The sequence below is a fragment of the Silene latifolia genome, chromosome Y (assembly GCF_048544455.1).
Source record: "Silene latifolia isolate original U9 population chromosome Y, ASM4854445v1, whole genome shotgun sequence".
Classification (NCBI taxonomy): Eukaryota; Viridiplantae; Streptophyta; class Magnoliopsida; order Caryophyllales; family Caryophyllaceae; genus Silene; species Silene latifolia.
Window position 1 is genome coordinate 283817761 of NC_133538.1, and position 22314 is coordinate 283840074.

The window sequence follows — 22314 nt, forward strand, 5'->3', positions numbered from 1 at the left end:
CATAAAAAGTATTGACCTCTAAAAAACGTTTAACAAATCCTTTTCAAGTGAAACAAAATCCTAACATCATCTAGACTCTCCAATTGTAATGTTTGCAAAAGACTCAACTCAATTTCAATTTATAAATTAGGTTTGCAAAATAAACTTTAGACCACTAGTGCATTCGCAGATTCTCAGTCGACATGTTCATAACGAATTTATTTTGGAAAATCTACACGTTCAATTGCTACAGAATTTTATAGGCATCAACAAGACTTGAAAATAACCTAAGTCTATTCTTTACGTTTTTGAAGACAACAACTTTAAGATAGTCTGGTAGTTCGTTTAAGACAACTTATAGATTTATTGAATTGCTGTAACTTTATTCTAAACATTGAAAGATTAAAGATGAACTTACAAAATAAAAGATGATGAACTTCTCTTCTTTTTTTCCCTTTTAATTCTCTCTCTCTCTCTCTCTCTCTCTCTCTCTCTCTCTCTCTCTCTCTATCTCTCTCTCTCTTTTATGTGATATTATGAGTTTTTATGTGGAATAAAGATTTATGGTTAGGTTAGCCTTGCTTATATACTAGTAAGGTAGTATTATTTTAGGAAAGTTTCTCTCTTTATTGTTATTATACTAGTCTTACCATAAGTAGGATTACCATACATCTCTTTTACTAATTTAATTATTAAGATATTAATATAATTATTATTACTTACCCATATTATTATTATTATTATTTCCATATTATATTATTATTAATTCCCGATATAAATCCCGATTATACTCATACCAACTTAATAAGTTTCGGTCCAATAAACAATAGCACATGGCCCATATTATATTAGCTAAACCCAATTCCCGACTTGTACACTTAGTTTATTATTTAATTAACGTCTTAATTGTATTTATTATTAGAAATGTCATTTAATCAATTATTAAATTACATAAATTATTCTTATAAATTATTATTAAAATACGGAGTATTACAGTAGGTGTTGTACAATCTAATCGATTAGGCTCTGGGACCAAACCTTCTTAGGGATTGTAAACTTATACACCAACTCGATCCCATCACAACAATAAGTGCTTACATATAATTGAGAACATGTTTGTATGATCATCTCCCATGAATCCCCTATGAACCCATGATATCCTAGCACTTTTAGTCATTTGTTTACATTCTTCCTTTTGTTGCTTGTTTACTTTCCATTGCTTTTATTAGATTAGAAATATCAACTCATTACAATTGTGACAACCCCATGTTGGGATTCATTAATCTCATTACTTTACATATTGAATATGTGAATAATTAATTTAGTCATAAAATTAATTCAAGATCTTATGCATGCAAAACAAATACAAGAGTAAGGATAAAATCGGATCCTTACATTTGATATTTCGGATATTTGGGCACTAGTAAGGTCACCTACCTTACTTAGTTTTGAGCTTTCCTTATGGATGAACAAGATTCAAGTATAGAATCTCTCCCTAAAGATTCTACCAAGATAATACCCTTAATAGTTTAAATTAATATTAGACTAGTATTAATGTAAACTACCTTAAAATTGACACAAAATAATTGTATTATAGCTCTTAAATATTTCGGTCAAGAGGAAGAGTTTTGTGAGATTTTTGCTCTATTTTTCTTTCTCAAAGTATAGAGTTATTTTTGACACACTCTCAAAATGTCTCATATCTTATTTGTGTTGTAAAATGAATGAATAATAGAAGAGCACACTACTTGAGTGCTTCATGGGGGAGGGCGCCGGTTTTTGGAAGGGTTAGGCTGCCCAATAACTTTTGTTGTTTCTCTTCTCAATGAGTTGTAGGCATGTAAACCTATTTTTAGGGTTTACCATTATGTTACCCACTAACATAAACATTTTAAGGCACACAAACCCCTTCCTCTCTTATGTCACACGGCACCCATATAATGAGGGTCCATTTTAAGTTTGTCAACGTAAAATTCTATAATGTGACAATTGGTCATGTTACTAGAACATGTAATTTAAATAATGCCTTTTTAACTAATTAAAAAATCATTAAATAAATGAAATAAATCACTCACAAAATTAACTTAGTAATTCACAATTACAATTACTTAAAATGGGTCATAGTATTATAAATCACAACTTCTTATATTTATAATAGGCAATTCATTCTATATTTTAATTGTTTCATAAACAATAATTTAATCTAAGCAATAAAACATTTCGATTACTTAGACCGAATCTTATTTAATCAATTTACAATAAGACACGTAATTTTACTCACAAAATCACTCGTCAATTTTAAGGAATTTAATTAACCAGTATCGGCATACGATTAATTAAATAATCAATTAAGAGAATTACCCTACATGTATGACCTTAGGGGATCAACTGGTCACCACTGTCGTACGACAGTAATGTCAAACTCTAGTCATCCAATTATTACCGATATGTGTGGACCAGTTGATTAAGAAGTATAACTTTCCCTCATGTATTCTTAATATGAGATTTAAACATGTGATCTCAATATGATCAACAATGTGATCGCATTATTGTCGGGGACACTTACTCCAACAATCTCCCACTTGTCCTCGACAAGTGTGTGTCACCAATTCTCTTGTCCTATTATTATCTCCCACTCAATGCAAGGTGTACTTTAGGTCGTACTTTCAAGTGATCGTATCGAGAGTGGTTTCCTCGATCTGGAGAATAACTGATTGACCGGAATCATCTACCGTAGATACCTTCCGAGCGTGGCCACGCATTTCCAGTTTATTACTCCTCGAGTGGCCATGAGATATTGTTTTAACCCTGACAAGGGGGTGGACAATTCCTATTGCACTATTCCCTTCGACTAGCCACAGCTCATCATAACCCAAAATAAGCCCATTTGACCCCATTTACGAAGGTCGTAGGAACATAAATCAAAGTTACTCTGAAACTGTGCCACCTTGGGTGAACAGTCATTAGTCAAAGAATCGACTCATAAGAATACCGTAGTCGTTCTCGCCACGACCAGGTAATATAAATTTGCCAGAACTCTATAAGCGGTCATTAGCCCGACAGAGTGTCCCTCACAGTCTGCCTATTTGATCGACTAGTCATCTCTTATGACTCTATGGCACTTGAAGTTGCCATCAATTGCATCACACTCTAGTTACTTCGAGATGTCACTTCATGTAAGTAACTAGGGACGAATACTATGTTAATCTAGTTCGCTTTAATGGGGTTCAATATTGTCTCAACAATCCCATTTGGATGTAGCAAAGTACAGAATGAGTTAACGATAACTCAAACAATAAATGTGATTATCACACATAAGTAGTCAATACCATATTACTATTATATGTCTTATAATCATAAGCGTACTCATGCACTTGTGTAACGCAATAAAAGTTTAGCTTGTGATCATACCATGTGATCAAGTGTTCAAACTTAGTGAATTGCGATATCCTTCAATTTCATGTTATCCTTTATAGCATGAGATTTACTAAGTACATGTCTAGACTTCATACTAGACTTAGGTTCTTTAACTTGAAAGAAGCTCTTACTGTTATCACATAACTTGTAATGTGGGTTTCGGTGGACAACACTATTTATAGTTTTGAAGTTCACCACCTAATCACAACGTACTTAGGTCATTTTGTAGAATTTTTGCAATGGATGACAATAAAATACACTTTGCTAGTCTCTTACTCCTTATGTCAATAATTGCCTAGGATTTTTACAAATCCAAATGAGTTCGGAAACTTGAGTTTGTGTAACCTCTTAACACACAACTAAGTATCCTTCCAAATTCCAGAACAGACCATTAGTTCTCCTTGAGAATTCATTACGGTTCCTTAAGGCTTACCAATGACTCTCATATGGGTTAACTTGTTATCGACTTATCATGCTCTAAGCATTTAATTCATCTAGGACATGTGTATAATGGCATTATATGACTATACCAATGGCGAAAACATTGGTTATCGAATTATGTAAACACTAGTTCTTAGGTTCGATAAATAACCATGACTCTATCATGGTAATTCTATATTCATCGATGTGAATAACCTACTTAACTGGTTAATCTCTTAAGATGAAGGATCATTATCAACATAAGATACCTATCTAAGTGCCAATCCAACATCCCATGTTATAATAGATCCACATGATGTCCGATATCATCCAGAATTGAAAACCTAAATACTTCTTTATATGAGTAATATGTTATGCAATTCATGAAGGATGATTTCTCCCACTAAACTTCATGTCTAAACATGACTATCACCGACTCCCACTGAATTCCACGTGTTTCGTTTTTGACAACTCATTCGAAACATTTTATGAATTGAAATAATCATTTCTATTCAAAGTGTTAGTTAAAACCATATATGTCATTCACATATCCCTTTCAAAATACCCATTTTGGAAAGTTGTCTTAATAACTTACTTATTTCATAATGAAGTATAGCAATGATTTTGAGTCTTTAGCATAGTTAACACTTAACTTAGCTTTTGTAGACATTTACATGCCACTCTATGCAACCTTTAATTATAAATATCTATTTACCTTGGATTGGTCTCAACAATCCCAAATAAATCCATTTACTTGCATAGATATCATTTTTGTTTCATAAGGCTCTTTAAGTAAAATGTCGAATATTAAAATCTCTAGTTATATCCCTCTAGAGTCTTTCTCTTTACAATCCAAGAACATCTTATTTTAGTCTCCTCACGTAATTTCCTCAAGAACATCTTCTTTTGGTCTCCTCACGTAGTGTTCTCAAGAACATCTTCTTTTGGTCTCCTCTATGCGAAGAGTTTGTGGCTAAATTCACTCCTACTCTATCTTTAGGAAAAATGCGCTTTTTCTTCAAAGATAGCTTTTTAGCCACAAAACAACTTAATAGTGATTTAATCGAGACATATTAAAAGGATAGTATAGACGAGGTGATTTAATTTTGATAGATGTATCAAATAAGGTTGGCAACGTTCCCTTGTGTGAGTTCATCAACTCAATCATAATTTTATAATTGATCTTATATAAGTAAGTTGTGACAATTTGGTCACAAAGGCATAAGGAGAATCTAGTTCATAGCTTATGGACATATAATGACTCAACCATTATAATTGTCTATTTGATCAATTTAAGTCTATATTCTTATATTTCTGAAAGCAAGTATTGTATGATGACAAATTTTAGAACAAACGATACGATAAAATAAGTGACTTGGGTTGCAAACCAAGTCACCAATATCCAAAATACAACCATTGTTTAAGGAAACAGCCAAATTTCCAAGTCGAATGAGGAAATCAAAATAGTTCTAAAAAATTTCATAATACAACATAAAAATAAAGACAAAATAAAGCCAAGCTTCCATAGACCTAGCACCATGGGCGGCTGCATCTAGCTTCCATCAAGATCTTCTAGGCTTATTTTTCTTTCCCTTGTCCTTGCTAGGATGTCCTAATTACAATAAAAAGGGGGTAATCATCACAAGGGGCCCCCCTCCGGGGACAAATACCACTATTGTGATGGTGTTGGGCATTGAGGAGCTAGCTTCACAAGCCTTTCCTTTGTTCTTATAGGGAGTTAGGGAGTTTGCTTCTTTCCCTTGTGGCCACCTTTCTTGAAATTACCTTTGCTCTTTTGATTAATATTGAGCACATCCTTGGTGGTGCTAGCATTTAGCCCCATGTCGCTCTCGGCTTGCACAAGCATTTTGTGCAATTAATCGAGGGATACTTTCAAGTTTTGCATATTAAAATTCACCCTGAATTTGACATATGCTTTAACCTTGTTCAAGGAATGAAGAATTCGATCAATGATGAGTTCCTCGGAAATCTCTACCTTTTGCATTTTCAAGGTCTCAACATGCTCCATCAACTTGAGCACATGAGGGCTTACTTTTAGGCCCTCCTTGATGTTGAGATCAAAGAATGCGGAAGCCGCTTCATATTGAATGATTCTCGGAGCTTGTGAAAACATGGTCACAAGCTTCGTATAGATCTCATAGGCGGTGCTAATCTTTATAGCACTCCTTTGGAGTTCGGCCTCCATAGAGAAGATCAACACATTTTTGATCGCGCCGGACTCCTTTTGGTAAGTCTCATAGGCTTGCCTAGCGGCGGGGGTAGACCTAGTGCTAGGTGCGGCGGGAGAGACCTCGGTAAGGTAACGAAGCTTGTCGTCACCCTCCGCGGCCAAGCGAAGTTGCGCGTCCCAATCGGCGAAATTTGACCCATTCTTTTCTAATTTACAACGATCTATGAAGGATCGGAGCCATGAAACATTGGTGAGAGTGTTTGAGCTAGTGGTTGCGTTTCAATTTGGAGTTGCCATTGCAATAGAGAAAACAAATTTGACTACAAAATAAAAATGAAGGAATTAATAAACATCTATTGTTTTGATAATACTTGTAAACATTTTAAACAAGTTTTAAAAGTTTATATAGTGACCTCCACCCAACTATTATAAATGATCCCGTGATCCAAATTCATATTAACTCGGGCACGGTGAGGCGATTCATCCCTTATCAATATAACTCGATAGATTAACTCTTTAATCGATTCTACTTCTATAACTCTCGGTCGATAAAATTACTCTAATATTTATCTTTAGCCCGTAACACATGCGACTACGGTCACGAATACTTCCGTTGAGCTCAATCGAAATTTCAATGTAATAACATTTTATTACCCACTTACCCAACGTAACAAGTTTAGCACCCCGGTGAGCCGAGCCTACTTCCTTATGAAATTGGGATTCATGGTTTCTACTATTTGGTAAGGCTAATTCTCAATTATTATTTAGTGAGAGGTCTTGTCAATTTATTATCTATCACATTTTAGGTGAACTAAAGCGGTGAACTACAATAATTATAATTGACACGGTCGATGACTCGATAAAATAAAATGCATGTTTAGTTATGGCGATTTAGCGATGCATGCAAACATATAAATAAATGCAAAACATAAAGCATAAAATCCTAGTATGGCCATCCTAAAAAGAAAATTTAATTAACTATTAAAAATTTGGAAACCAACTCCATTAGTCCCTTGAACATCACTTAGCACGCATTCCAAGGCTACACGGTCTTGTCGGAACGCCTTTCCTAATGGCACCGTCTTCAAGGATCTCCGGAATTACAAGTAATAATTAAAAATTACATAAATTCCTATTATACATTTGAAAAAAAATGTAATCTATTAAATTACAAAACGGTGATACGAGATTACAAAAATTACAACCGAATCGATATTCCCATACATTCCGGGTAATACCAATTAAAAACTAAGGCCATACTAAGTAAAATTACATAATTCAAAAATTATATAAATCAAAAATATGACAATCATAAATAAAATGCAGCATGAAAATATATATGAACATGCTTAATTTTATGCCTAATCGCCTTTATAGAGCTAATATCGTATATTTTTCTCGGTTTTATGGATTTGAATGATTATTAACTATTAAAATCATGAAACATTTCATAAATCACATTTATGTTCAAGTTAATTACCTTAACCTTTGAGGACATAAAATTTAGTCTTCACAAAATTTCGACAATAATTCAACTTGAATTTCTAATATTGTTCATTTGGACTCAAAATATATATAAAAAACTCCAAATTAAACTTAAATAATTTGAAATAATTTCAAAATTTGAAATTTAAACTCTTGAACATTCTGGAATAATTCCATGACATTCATAATGTTCAAAACTTAGGTTAAAAATTTTGAAAATCTTTCGAGAAAAACATCCTTGCGGTTTATCGAATTTGACAAATAAAATCATTAAAGCATAAGAAAAATAATTTAATCAACTTTTCACTTTTAGATATGAAAAGTGGGATAAATAAGCAACATTAGAAATTTTTCTTAAGTCATGAAATATATTTTAGCATTATAGGCTAATTTAAGTCACTATTTATTGAATTTGTACTCAAAAATTCATAAATCGTGCAAAAGGAGTTCAATCCATCTAAACATTTTACACACATTGAGTAAAGATGCATGTGACAACATATTAAATTTTCATGACCATATTCGAAATTTAACTCATATTAACCTAATAACCCTTTTAAATTCAACTTTAACGTATAAATTTCATATTTTATGCAAAATGACTTTATTTTACACGAAATTTAACATGCAACCAGTAGATTATATTTCTGAAGTCATATCCAAAAATCACTGAAAAATTCAAAGTTTAACTATTTTTCGTCCAAAATTGACATTTTTCTCATATAAAATCACATTTTAATGCCAATAATATATATAATGAACAATAAAATCCATAAATCATCCTATATGACCTTAAATCCATTTAGGACGAGGAAAATTTAACATGCAAATTTTTTTTTTCGTGATTTATTTTCATAAATCCTAAATAACAAGTTTTATTTGTTAACTAATTAACTCGGAAAAACAAACCTGATTTTGCATGCAACAACCTCGTGCTCTGATACCACTTGTTGGGATTCATTAATCTCTTTACTTTAAATATTGAATATGTGAATAATTAATTTAGTCATAAAATTGAGTCAAGATCTTATCCATGCAAAACAAATAGAAGAGTAAGGAGAATTTCGGATCCTTACATTTGATATTTCGGATATTTGGGCACTAGTAAGGTCACCTACCTTAATTAGTTCTTGAGCTTTCCTTATGGATGAAAAAGATTCAAGTATAGAATCTCTCCCTAAAGATTGTACCTAGATGATACCCTTAATAGTTTAAATTAATATTAGACTAGTATTAATGTAAACTACCTTAAAATTGATACAAAATAATTGTATTATAGCTCTTGAATATTTCGGTCAAGAGGAAGAGTTTTGTGAGATTTTTGCTCTCTTTTTCTTTCTCAAAGTATAGAGTTAGTTTTGACAAACTCTCAAAATGTCACATATCTTATTTGTGTTGTAAAATGAATGAATAATAGAAGAGCACACTACTTGAGTGCCTCATAGGGGAGGGCACCGGTTTTTGGAAGGGTTAGAGTGCCCAACAACTTTTGTTCTTTCTCTTCTCAATGAGTGGTAGGCATGCAAACCTATTTTTAGGGTCAATCATTATGTTACCCACTAACATAAACATTTTAAGGCACACAAACCCCTTCCTCTCTTATGTCACACGACACCCATATAATGAGGGTCCATTTTAAGTTTGTCAATGCAAAATTGTATAGTGTGACAATTGGTCATGTTACTAGAACATGTAATTTAAATAATGCATTTTTAACTAATTAAAAAATCATTAAATAAATGAAATAAATCACACACAAAATTAACTTAGTAATTCACAATTACAATTACTTAAAATGGGTCATAGTATTATAAATCACAACTTCTTATATTTATAATAGGCAATTCATTCTATATTTTAATTGTTTCATAAACAATAATTTAATCTAAACAATAAAACAATTCGATTACTTAGACCGAATCTTATTTAATCAAATTACAATAAGACACGTAATTTTACTCACAAAATCACTCGTTTATTTTAAGGAATTTAATTAACCAGTATCGGCATACGATTAATTAAATAATCAATTAAGAGCATTACCCTATAGGTATGACCTTAGGGGATCAACTGGCCACCACCGTCATACGACAGTAATGTCAAGCTCTAGCCAGCCAATCATTACCGATATGTGTGGTCCAGTTGACTAAGAAGTATAACTTTCCCTCATGTATTCCTAATATGAGATTTAAACATGTGATCTGAATATGATCAACAATGTGATCGCATTATTGTCGGGGACACTTACTCCAACACCCCAAGCACAACTACAATTAGATTGAAAAATTTGAGTACCCCCGTCCCATGGATCGACCCCGACTTGCTTGCTATGCTAGTAATTGGGTATAAATGTGTTTGATGGCGGACAACGACCCGCTCCATCACCACGTGTAATTATAAAACATGTAATCATAAATCCAATTGATTTCCGACGGTTCCTTTCTCTTTCTAAAACTATTCTCTCTCTCCCTCTCTATCATCTAATCTCACCCTACACTTATAGAATGGCCTTGAACATTAATCCGGGAAGAGTGACGGTCTATGCATGGAGTAACCTAGTCAAGTTGTCACCGTCGTCAGCATCGGTCTACGCCACAAGGTGAGTTTGTTATTTGTTGTTGTCTTTCAGTGGATATTGAAAAGTTTCGTGATAGGATCTGGGTGTTACTTGTAGGGTTCGTCATGGAGTCTTGCTTGGCTTGCATGGTGGACGCACTTTCATGCAATAGCGAAAAGGCAGGGTTCCCTACTCAGTCGCCTGTTTAATTGGTTTAAGACGATGTTGATTGTTGTACTGACATGATTAGTATTATTATTGGAATTGTCTTTCTTGGATGTTTGGATTGGTTGTTGTTTGTCTATGGTTCTGGAGGTGCGTCCTCGGCTGAGTGGAGTCATCTTCGGAAATGGCTTCACGCCCTTGATTCGCCCCTTGTAGTTCCCATCACAAGGAGGATGTGCACATTAATGGACATGGGTTATTGCTCGTTGCGATGAGCGGGGCTTAGGTGGGCAATACTGCGGTCCCCCACTGGCGGTGAGGATTACTTGTTGCGATAGGTAATCTGGCAGGGCTACACACTTGAGTGTGTAGTCGGTTACTGATTACTAATGGAGTTTGGAGGTTGATTCTATGATTGTATTGAAATGTATTGGTTTTCTTTGTAATTTCTTATCCTAATTATTCAGTGAACTGATCCCGTTTATGCTTTCAAAACTGTGGTGATCTATTCGGGAATGGTGAGCAGTTGGTGAACGAGGTACTGCTTGATATGATGCTTATGGGTAATGGAATAGAATCGAGTCATCACGCTGTCTAACTAGTTTCCGCGGTCACTCATGCTTAGTAGTTCCTTTAATTGTTAGAGTTGTAATCCTTAGCACGTTGGTTTATCTTGTAAAAGACATTTAATAAATGTTCTATGTTATTTATTTGATCTACTTACCTCGGGCAACCGAGATGGTAGGACCTTTATATGCTGGGGTGGTCCTTGGTAAGGCACCTTGGTATATGGGGGTGTTACACTCTGACCCCCATGATATTATGCATGGTCCAACAAACGTAGTTATGCCAGAAGTACTTTTTCTATCATGTAAACAACCTGCATAATGTGCGTCTGAATACCCTATGAGATCAAAACTACAATCCATGAGATACCATAGATATAATTTAGACGTACGCAATCAATACTTCAAAATTCTCTTCACTGAAATCATATGTGATTCTTTAGGGCACGATTAAAATCGAGCACAAACACATACACTAAACTTAATATCTGGTCTACTCGCAGTTAAATAGAGAAGCGAGCCAATCATACCTTGATAAGTTGTCTTATCGAGAGACTTACCATCTTCATCTTTAGTTATTTTCTTATTTTGGGACCATTGGAGTTGACATAGAATGTGAGTTTTCCATGCCAAATTTCCTGATTAGCTCTTTGATGTATTTCTGTTGGTGAATTATAATGTCTTCACTTGTTTGTTGGATTTGTAGTACTATTACGAATTTGAGTTCTCCCATCATGCTCATCTCGAATGCTGAGGTCATTAATTCTGAGAAGTACACACACAATTTATTATTAGTTGATCCAAAAATAATATCATCAACGTAAATTTGAACAACTAACAAATTAGAACCCTCGGATTTCAAAAACAAGGTCTTGTCGGCAGATCCTCTTTTGAAATTGCTTTCAAGTAAAAAGTTGGATAATCTTTCGTACCAAGCCCTAGGAGCTTGTTTCAACCAATATAAAACTTTATCTAATTTAAAGAGATGGCTTTGAAACTTGTTATCCAGAAATCCCGGGGGTTACTCAACAAAGACTTCTTCTTACAGATATCCGTTAAGAAAAGTTATCTTAACGTCCATCTAAAATAATTTAAGTCCTTTGTGAGCAGCAAAATCTATTAGCAGTCTAATAGCCTTAAGTCTAGCAATGGGAGCGAAGGTCTCATCATAGTCAATTTCTTCTTATTAATTGTATCCTTGCACAACGAATCTTGCTTTGTTTCGCACAATAACTCCTGTGTCATCCAATTTATTTCTAAGCACCCATCTTGTGCCAATTACAGTTTGATCCTTTGGTCTCGGAACAAAGTGCCAAACTTTGTTCTTTTTGAACTGTTGTAGCACTTCTTGCAGGGTGATTATCCAATCAGATTCTGCAAGAGCTTCTTTGATATTGAAAGGTTCTATGGTTGAAAGAAAAGAATAAATGAACAAAAGTTGTTCAAAGATCTTCGAGTTTGAACTCCTTTCTTCAGATTTCCAAGGATGCTATCTATTGGATGAGAATGTTTGAATTTCCATTTCTTAGAAACTTGAGCCACTTCATCATTAATAGAGCTTGAGTTACCTTCTTCGAATGATTAGGAATCAAGAGTTGTTCCCCATGAACTCAATCCTAGGGTTGTAGTAGAAACAGGTATAACTCTGGATTCTATGTTTGGGTTGGGTTTGGATTGAAAGTTGTAGCATCATCAGCTATAACTTCAGTTTCAAAACTCTTGTTTTGAGAGGAGTTTGTAGTATCATTAACTGCAGTCTTAGCTCTCTTCCCTTCATTATTTCAAGATCTTTCAAGTTCATCATTTGTGCCCTCAATTTCTTTTTCTTCTTCATCTAACTCTAGAGGATCAACTCTAGATAAACGAAAATCCGGTTCATTCACATCTTCTTCTTCATCCAGTATAGGCTTATCAAAGGAATCATTTTCATCAAAAATTACGTGTATACTTTCTTCAATGCATAATGTTCCTTTATTAAAGACTTTATAGGCCTTAATATAATTAGAATATAAAATGAAAATAGCCTCGTCACTTCTGGGATCAAATTTGCTTAATCTGTTTTTCACATTATTATGAACGAAGCATTTGCTCCCGATGCAACAAAGGTGAGAAATGTTTGGCTTCCGTCCTCTAAGAAGCTCATAGGGAGTTTTATTGTGGATGGGTCTAATCATTGCTCGGTTATGCACATAGCAAGCAGTACTAATAGCTTCTGCCCAAAAATTACGAGGAAGACCACTACAAAAAAGCATAGTACGCGCCATGTCCTCTAGTGTCCTATTCATTCATTCCACGACACCGTTTTGTTGAGGAGTTCGTGGTGCTGAAAAATTATGCTCAACACCATTTTCCCTACAAAATTCTATGAAAGCTTGATTATCAAACTCAATGCCGTGGTCGGTACGAATAGAAACTAATTTAGACTTATACTTATTCTAGGCAAATTTCATTAGTACTGCAAACTCGTCTAAAGTTTCATCTTTACAACTAAGAAAGATAGGCCATACATACCTTGAATAATAATCAACTAGAACAAAGACAAACCTGGATTCGCCTCTACTTTTTACCTTCATTAGGCCACAAAGATCCATATGCACGAGTTCGAGTGGTTCCTTTGTGCTTACCACTCTTTTAGGTTTGAATGATGACCTAACATGTTTGGAACGAGCACATATGTCACAAAGCTTTTCTTGATCAAACTTGATTTTGGGTAAACCTTCCACCAAGTCCCATCTTTTAAGTTTGATTAATATTGGGAAGCTTATGTGAGCAACCCGTTTGTGCCACAAACAAGGATCATCTAATGTTTCTTTCATGCACTAAAAAGAGTTAGTAGGAATAGCATTTAAATCAACCATATACACATTTTTCTTACATTGGCCTTCAAAATAACATTACTTGTTCCTTCAACTATTATACGACAAACATTAGAATGAAAAACAACTTTGTTTCCTTTTTCGCATAATTAAGATATATTAAGTAGATTATGCTTGATACTACTTACCAAATAAACATCACTAATAGTTTGTGAAGAGGAGATACCAATCTTACCAACACTAATCACTTTACCTTTCTTATTGTCACCAAAGGTAACCTTACCTCCGTCAAAGGGTTTAAGTGAAAGAAACAACTTCTTATTACCAGTCATGTGTCTTAAACATCCATTGTCAAGATACCAATGATTGTTTTCCTTCACCACAACCTACAAAATGATCAAATACAATTATTAGGTACCCAAGCTAAGTTGGGTCCTTTAACGTTAGTCACTCTAAAGATCATATCCTTTCTAACCCACACTTGTCTAATGAGTTTTCGTTTGGAAAATTCACAGGGTTGTCTTGTAGGCATCTTAGTCTTAAGGTGCACTTTAGGTTTCTTAGGTTGTTGTCTTTCTGGTTATCTAGGATGTTGCCTTTTCTTGGGTTCATTTACTTTATTTGCATGATCAAAACCCATATTATAGAACCAGTGAAAGTCATTATTTCTATCCTTCTCGCAACTCGGTTTAAAGGTAGGACAGATATAATCATCTTCTAGTGTGTCAGAAGCTTTAACAAATTTAATGCACTTATCGAAGTCTTTCATGTGCTTGACACAATTTTCTAAAAGATGACCCGTATGACCACAGTAATTACAAATTAAATATTCAGGTAGATCAACATATTTCCTTTTTCTGAAGTCACGTTCAGAAGGAGTTGATTTGCATTTAGAGTGGTCTTTGCGTCCATAGCACCTATGTCCTAATCCCATTTTCATGTTCTTGTGAGATTGTTCAGTTAAGAAGTTTGAGACATTGGTGCTACCATTCCATTTGTTATGAACCTTTCTAGCATGCAGAAGTAATTCTTTTAAGGTTTTAATTTCTTCCCGACACTTGGAATGGTTGACATCATTATTTTCTTTAAAGTTGTTACGAAAGTCTTGAAATCTCTTATTAAAAATAAACACTACATCTGAATGTTGCTTCTTAATATTAGTCATTTGAGCTTTAGATTCTTTTAATTGCTCAATTAGAGAATCAATTTCCTTCTGTTGATCTAAAACTACAGCCTTTCTAGCAGTTGCCTTGGATTTCAAAAGTTTTGATATGACGGGTCGTTATCCGCCATCAAACACATTTATATCAAACTACTAGCATAGCAAGTAAGTCAGAGTCGAACCCAAAGGATGGGGGTATTCAAATTGTTTAATCGAATTGTAGTTGTACTAAGGGTTGTCACAATTGATTTGAGTTGATGGTTCTAAACTAATGAAAGCAATAAAAAGCAATGAAAGGTAAAACAAGCAACAAAATTAAGGATGTGAACAAACGATAAAAGACACTAGGGGATCATGGGATCATAGGGGAATCATGGTAAGATACCATAAATGAGTTACATAGATGCAAGCAATTATTATTGTTAGAATCGAGTTAGTTTATATCTTGCAATTCCTAGAGAGTTTTAGGTCCCGGTGCCGAGTCAATCACGACTTTAAAACACCTATATCGACTTAGTCCTCCCTATTCAACTATATGCATGGTCTAACAAGCCTTGAGTTAGTTTATATCTTACAAGTCTTGTTGAAAGGATAAGAGAATCATGCGAGGTTGTCAATCAAGCATTTCATCAAACATAACATGTGCATAAGTTGAAAATACAATAAGCAAGAATTCATATGAACTTACTAAGCATAGATATATCCCACAATTACTCCCCTATCCCCCACTAACCCTAGCTAAGAGACCACTCACTCATTATCATGGTGAACATGTTAGCAATGGTGTCAAACATCACAACATAATTGAACATGATGATTAAGCAAGGTAATAAAACAAGAGATTAACAAGTAAATAAAGAGGGATTAATAAGGTTACCAACTTGGGAAGTAAACATGAAAATAAATAAAGAAGAATCCTTGAATAAAGATGGAGACTTGTCACTTAGTCTTGAAATACATACCCAAGAGATCCAAATGTAAATAACTTGATATGAACAAAGGAAATTGAAGAACAATAGAAGAAACCCTTTGATGATTAATGGTGGAGAGTTGTCAATTCCCCAATACAAACCCAAGAATTCTTCAAGTACAAGGCTAAATCTAAGATTGTTTGAGAAAATAATTGAGGAAAGATTAAAGTACAATTTGTGGAATGATTAAAGATTAATCTAGTCTAATCTACTCCTAATGAGAGCTTAATCTAATCAAAGAGAACTTAATCCCTTAATTATTACAAATGGAGTATATATAGTGGGTACAACATTAGGTTAAGCAGGGGTAGATTAGGAAACATGCTTATGTGTCGAAGGAATTAATCCCTTGTACGTTTCAAGAGCATCCGTGCGAGATAGAGCAGTCTGGGCATCAACTCGAGTGGGTTGAGTATGACTCGAGCGTGTCACTGGCCAACTCGAGCGGGTTGTTCCCAACTCGAGCGGGTTGAGCAGCAGTTCTTTTCCTATTGCTTTTATGCTTATGATGCTTCCATATACTCCTTATTCCTATCATATTTGGTCACTATTCTTGCCTCCTCTTCATACTAATCCATCCAAGATCATCAACAAGCTTCCGAGTATAAGCAAGAGAAGGGAATTCCGCCTCATTTCTCTTCTTCCCTACTGGTGTGTAGTCGTTATTGCTCGTTAAAGCTTTCAACCAAAACAATATTTATATTTTTACAAACTACTCTTAGTAGAGTGATAAGCAAAGGTCGGATCCCAAGGGACGGGTATCGATTTAAGATTTCAATTGCAAGTAGTTATGTCTAAGGGTGTCACAATTTTGGGTTGAGATGAGATGTAATCTAAACTAATCAACAAGATGAATGAAAACAAAGTAAAGTAATAAAAGAGGTTTGTAAACAATTGATTAAGGGCACTAGGGTATCATGGGTTCATAAGGGAATCATGGAAATAGATCATACAAACATGTTCTCAAATAGATGCATGCAACTTATTGTTGTGATGGAATCGAGTTAGTGTATATTTTACAATTCCTAGGAAGATTTAGGTCCCGGAGCCGAGTCGATCAAGACTTTATAACTCCTACAAGTCTACTTAGTGTCTTCCTATTCAACTCTATGCATGGTCTAGTAAGGCTTGAGTTGGCTTATATCTGACCAGCCTCATTGAAAAGATAAGAGATGGGTAAAAAATGCAAGGTTTCATAGTCTAGCATTTCATCAAACATAACATGTGCATAGGTTGAAATCACAACAAGCAAGCATTTAATTATGAAAGCATATTAAATTAAGCATAGATCTAATCCCATGATTGATTCCCCTAATTCCCCATTAACCCTAGCTAAGAGACTACTCACTCATGATGAAGTTTAACATGCTAATAAGGATGTCAATCATATTAACAAAGAAAAACATGATGAATAAGTAATGTAATTAACAATAATTAAGCAAAGGTAAAAGGGATTATACCAACTTGAGATGATCCAATTATAAAGCAAAGAATAATAAAAGGACACTTGATGATTGATGGAGAGTTGTCAATCCTCCAATAAAGCCCAAATAATCTTCTAATTACCCAACAAAAACTAAGAACAATTAAGAGATTAAGGAAAGATTAAGATGTGATTAATATTAAAATGTGTATTACAACTTAGATTAAGACTAAATTAAGAGATTAGAATCAGATTAGGACTTGATTCTAAGGTTGATGCTTATCTAGGTAGTACAATAGGGTATTTATACTAAAATTAAGTACAAGGATTAGTGTTACTAAGGACTTAAATGACGATTAAGACCCTAAGAGAAGCTTGACGATTTGAAAATCTCGTAGGGACACGCGTGTCCTGAGTAGCAACTCCCCAGGGACACGCGCGTCCTGGCCTTGAATATGCTCAGGACTAAAAGGAGATCCGCGCGAGCTGAGCCTTGGGACGCCCGGATCTTGGGCTGGGACGCTCGTCCTGAGCTCGGGGCGCCCGGATCCTGGGACAGGGTTCCTCCTCTTATGTTGACTTCCTAACAATCTATGGGGATTGATTTAGGGCCATAGGGATCTTTATCATTGCCCAATTCTCTTGATTTATTTGCTTAGGCCTTTAGTATTGGTCTTCTCCTTGATGCTTGGTCATTATATGCAATTTATTTAGCTCCATTTTGCTCCATAAATACAAGGCTAGTAATCCTCTCCTACCAAGGACACAAAACCTCAAAGAATATGCAAAATAGGGAACTAAATAGAAGAAATGACCCTAATAGTTGCTAGAAAGCATGAGAACGAGGTTAATTCGGGGACTAAATGTGCACAAATATGATTCACATCAAACATCCCCAAACCGAACCTTTGCTCGTCCCGAGTAAAGAGGTGACTAAAACTATGGCCTTTATTTAAACTAGCCTACTAATATAGCCGATGTGTGACAATTAGCGGGTCTCACTCCGCCCCTTCATCTCACAACAAGACATCCATGAGGTAAGATGCCTTCTTGAAAGGCAAGGTGGGGCATGCCAAAATGGCGAAACATCCAAGTATTAAGCACACAAAACAAGTAATGGATGCATCTACAAAAAGGCATAGCCACTTTCCTCATCTAAGTGGCGGATATTATCTAAAAGGGAAGCAATCTAAGGGTAGACACTCCATCATAGATATGGTTTCCTCAAGTTAGTAAGCCTAGGAGGATACCAACAAATCACCTCCAAGTTATGTCAAGCTAGAGTACCTTTGTCCACAATCGCTAAATGCTTTCGTTAAGAGTAGACTCTTTATGGTGTTAGAAACACTGTAGGATCGCGGAATTCTCCCTCTTGCCTAGACAAGAAGCAGGGTCGTCCCCTCTCCACCATGCACAAAAGTGGAATCAATGGATAAAGGGATCAATATGATTTTAAGTTTCATAATAGTAGTTTGCTTTTGATTTGTTATTCCCCCCCAATTTCTTGTGGTATTTGACATTTTGAGAATAATTTCTTGCCATTTCTTTGATGTTTGGTATTTTGATACTTGGCAAAATTTTCTATTTTTGCATTATTTGAACATTTTCAAAGTCACCCTAATTTGTAACGAGGGTGCTTTTATTGAAGCATAGGAGTTGTCATTTTTGTACTCCTCATTTCTTTGATGCAATTTGTGCAAACTTCTTGATTTTTATTTTGATGCTTGAACTCAAAATGAGAATTTTTGTGCCCATTCCCTTTTTGTGTGAAAGATATTTTAGAAGCGGAAGATGGTTGCATGTTTTCAAGGGTCACCTCGGAATAAACGGTAGCCAAGGAGTCATCACACCACAAGATACTCTTGACTAGGCCTTAGTCCATGGGTCAATGGATACTCGCATGACACATCCTAGGGTGTTTTGAAGATATTATAATGAGAAAAGTTTCAAGAAGAAAAATTATCTACAAGGGCCTTATATACACTTATCAAGCTTCCCAAATAGATGTTTTCACAAAAATTTCCTAGAATGCAACTATATGCCATGATGCAACTAGCATATATACAACCTAATGCAAATGCTTCTATCAACTAGTATGCCATATAAACTAAATGCAAGCTCTTAACAACACATTGGTTTGTACCGCATCAACCAAAATAAAGCCACATTGTCATTAACATATAAAAAGAGGAAGGAGATTTGGAAAGATAATACCATGCGGTCTTCTATTTCCTTCATGCCTCGAATGTGGCGTAGTCAGTCCTATATGATAAGAGTGACAAACAAACACAAATATATACAATATGTACAATTCTACACTATAAGGGAATGAACATGTTTTTGGATTTTTGAGAATTTTTATCTTTTTTTCGATTTTTGAATGCTAAGTTAGAATTTCCCATCCCCACACTAGTATGGGCATTGTCCTCAATGGCCAATATGATAGGAAATTATGCAATGCAATATATATGAAAATGCATGATTTCTAAACTAGTATGCAAACTATATGACATATATAACAAGTGATGCAATCTACTCTATCCTATATGATGCATGCTTTCGATTAGTTGGAGAGCCAATTTGAATTGACTCGCATTCCTTGAGAGTGAACTTCCCCAAACCAAACAAAACACTATTGCTAGTGCAAAAATAGAGGGAGTTCATGCACAAGGTAAGAATGCAATGCATCAATTATAATTTGTCATTTTGGACTCTTTGTAATGGGAGCAAAAAGCTAAACACCTCAATGGGACCGAGGTGGGAGTCCTTGGAATGGTGCTAGGACTCCAAACTCAAAACTACAAAGAGCCCAAAATGACTCTACAAATGATCAAGGGAAAATTTAAAAACAAGAGATAAAAAAAATTTAAAGGAGGGGTAGGAGACTCACAATGGAATAGGTTGATGCTAAGCAATCAACCCCGCACTTTAGGTCTCGTCCATTAAGCTCTGTTCAACCCTCAATTGTCGCTCATTGCGACATCATCATCATCATCGGTCTCATTACCGGCATCATCATCATCGGAATTGTTATCATCATCATCAATTTCATCATTATCCACCTCCATTGGACCGGAGGATTCACCAACTTCATCATCATCGGAATTCGGACTTTGCTCTTCTTCATGGCAATAACCACTACCTTTCTCATCTTCCTCAACAACAATCTCCCCTCCATTAACCACCCGGCTATCCTTGTTGACATCTTGAGAAGTACTAGGGAATAACACTTTCTTATCCACCCAACTAGGCAAAGGACATGAAGAGTCAAGAAGTCCTTGCTTAGCAAGATGTAGTAGTGGTGGATATTTGGCACGATAAGCATTCACCCGGTCATCATAAGCTTCTCTATGAAAGTGTTGTATCAACTAGGTCAAGTAATCATTGTCTACCACAACATTAGAGCCACTTGGTTTAAATTCTTGGTAGGCAAAAGGATAGGGTGGAGTCAAAACGGTGGAAGAGGAGGGCTTTGCAATCAGATCCCTTTGTTGCTTGATTATCAATCCGGCTTCTTTGGAGACGAGAATGAGGTAGTTTGTTCGATGGGCGGAGAAACGGCAAATATTGGTTGGCAAGACAATGGAATTGGCTTCCTTGATGAGCCATTCAAATTTATGATCAAGATTATCATTTTTGACCCGATGGAACATGTTGATCAAAGTACTCATGTCAAGAAGGTTTCTTCCCTTAACCGGTTTGTAGGTATTATCCTTGTTGAACTCCGAGTTAAAGTGTTTAGCTAACCTTATCACCAAGCCCCCATTTACAATAAAGGCCGCTCCCTCTTTCCCATTATCAATATCTAACCACCACTCAATCAATAATTGAAGAATGTTGTACTTTCAGGTGGACTTTCCATTAACATTCAAGAAGGACTCGAGGTAGACAAAATCGAGTTCGGTGAAGTGGTTGGCTCCCTTCTAAGCGATTAATGTATTAGCCACATACTTATGCCAAGTTCTTGTACCCAGATGGTGAACATACAAGGCATGGCTCTCCCGGAAGGAATCAAATTGACGACCGGTTATAGCCTTCCATAGGGGTGCGGCATCGTACTTCAAAGGCTTCTTTTCAAAATGATGAAATTTCGTAAGTCCAAGCAATTTACCAAATTCACCCTTAAGCATTCTTCTACTCTCGTTTTCAACTCGGAACTCAACATAATTTCGAGTCTCTACCTTGTACTCCATCAAGGAGCTTATGAACTCCATGGTCAATGAGGGGTAAATCAATTCATTCATATCAAACAGGGTTTTCAACCCCATGGACTCGAAAAATGCTCTAGATTGCTCAAGTACACCCAATTTTTCCAAAGTATCTTGGCAAATAAACTTGGTAGCTAAAACTGTCTTTTTGGCAAGGGATTGAAATGCAAGCCTATGTTTGTCGGATAAGAAAGTTACCTCCGGATAGTTTGGCAATTGTTCCACAACCGGAAAAGAAGGGGTAGCTTCCTCAATGGGATTGGCGATTTCTTGGACTTGCTCCCTTGGTTGAGCTACTACCAAAGGTTTTGATGCTAGAAGAGTTTGTTGCCTCTTTGACAAATTTGGGGTTTTGGGTACCTTAGTTCCGCCTTTAGTCCGTGCCATTATATGTTCCTTATCAATTTGATATCAACAAACCAAGATGATTTATGAATGCTCCTTGATTATTCAAACTTCAATCAATTCCTCAATCAATTAGGGATTTTCGGATTTTGCCCCAAACCCTAGAAATTTGACAAAATTTGTGAGGAAATTGATGATTAGATGGTCTTTTGTTGATGAAGGAGTAATTTAATTATGTTTTGAGCAAGTTTTGATTTGATTGTGGTGAATTTTGGTGAGAAATTGATGTTTTTGGATGAGGGGATTGAAGGTTGAAGTGAGGGAAAATATATGTGTTTGTGTTTGAAAGAGGTAAATGAATTGGGAAGTAGGGAAAAAATCCCGTGTTATGCTATGTAGCAGGTCTAGGACGGGTGGATTGAGCCTAGGACGCGCGGATTTTCTTGCAGGAATTTCTCAAAGGGCAAAACAAGTCTGGGATGGGCGTCTTCAGGTCGGCTTGAGCGGATTTTTGGGTGAGACGCTCGTTTTACCTTTGGGACGGGCAGATTTTTTTACAGGAAAATCTCAACAATTTGTAGCTTCCCAGGACCCACGACTCGAGAATAG